Source organism: Euprymna scolopes, chromosome 3 (assembly GCF_053919585.1).
Source record: "Euprymna scolopes isolate OS-2025 chromosome 3, ASM5391958v1, whole genome shotgun sequence".
Classification (NCBI taxonomy): domain Eukaryota; kingdom Metazoa; phylum Mollusca; class Cephalopoda; order Sepiida; family Sepiolidae; genus Euprymna; species Euprymna scolopes.
In genome coordinates this window covers 26395300-26397028 of record NC_136484.1, presented here as the reverse complement: position 1 = coordinate 26397028, position 1729 = coordinate 26395300, and positions in this window count along the sequence as shown.

The following is a 1729-nucleotide window of genomic DNA, read 5'->3' as shown; positions in this document are numbered from 1 at the left end:
GTAAGAAAGTGTGTAGAGTGATAGAGAGAACCGCCTTTTTTTTTTACAAATCCATCACCACTTCTCAAGGCCAAGAGGCCACTCGAGGATAAGGGTTAAAGAGTGTACATTAGACAATTGGACAATAAAGTAACCGTTAGTAACGGAAATTCGGTAAATTTGTTAACTTATATGGAATGGCTTATCAAAAACTTGTCTACGTTGGACTTGGACACAACCATATTGTAGTCAGCTGGAAAGCAGGAAAACGGAAAACAATTCCATAGGCGTGCAGTTCTAAGAAAGAAGCTTTGCTCATGGAATCTACGTTTAGGTTTAGGCACAGATAAAGACTGGGAGGGAATTATTGATAGTGTTTTCTGCTGGACGAGTGTTTCTTGTGAAAGTTTGGCGAGGGGTGATCATAGATTGGAGCTCAGTCGAGCACTTGCCATGAAAATAACGGTAAAGCAGAGACAAACTTGCAACATCTCTTCTGTGAGAAAGAGGTTACAGGAAAGAGAAAAGGACATCCCCTACGAGGCTACAAAGTCTATTTTAAACTCTATCAAGGCAGGATAAGTCCTTTCTAGCAGTTCCTACCCAGATGTGGCAACATTACTCCATCCTTGGACGTATCTGGCTATTATATAGGTAGAGAATTACATCAGTAGTGAGATATCTACTGGATCGATAGAAGAATCCCACCATTTTTCCAGCAGCTTTGGCAACGGATTTAATGCATGTGTTCCATTTCAGATCAGGAGTAAATGTCAAGCCCAGAAGCTTGTCAAAACATGACGCTTCCCCAAGACGAGAGCCATTCATTTCAATCGATGCCAGATGAGGATCAGAGCGTTGATAATGTAAAGATAAAAGCTTAGTTTTAGATGTATTAAAAGTAATAAGCCACCTCTTTCTTCTTTAAAGGAACATAAGGATCTAATATAAGAACTTTAAGATGATTTGATGAAAAAGAAAGACCAATAAGTTTCGAAGTTGCTTCTAATCAAGAGCAAAGCAGCCCATGAAAATCTCAGAAAAAAAGATGACGTATCAAGGATTGAAAGACACGAGCTAAGTCTCAGCAACTACAGCAAAAGAAATTTAAAATCAAACATTATTTTAATGTAAAAAAAACATGCATTATGTATTTTTCGCAGATCAATGGATCAAATACTCCAGACATTATTGTTGAGAGATCAAATAACATAGTTTGTACTGTGAAAGGATCAAATGACATAGTCAGTACTGTGAAGAGAGATCAAATAACAGTTTATATTATGAAGAGATCAAATGAGAGTTAATGTTGTAAATAAATCAAATAACAGTAAATATTGTAGAGATCAATTGACAGGTTATATTGTAAAAGGATCAAATGACAGTTTATATTGTGAAGGGATCAAATAAGAATTTATATTATATATATGGTAAAGAGATCAAATAACAAGGTATATTGTGAAAGGATCAAATAACAGTTTATATCATGACAGAATGAAATGAGAGTTTTATTTTGAAGAGATGAAATAACAGTTTATATTGTTAGGAGATCAAATAACAATTTATATTGTTAAGAGAAAATGAAAGAATCAAATAGCAGTTTATCTTGTGAATAGATCAAATGAAAATTTGTATTGTGAAGAGATAAAATAAAGGTTTATATAATGAAAGAATCAAATAACAGTTTACATTGTGAAAGAATCAAATAACATTTTATACCGTGAAGAGATCAAATAGCAGTTTATATTGT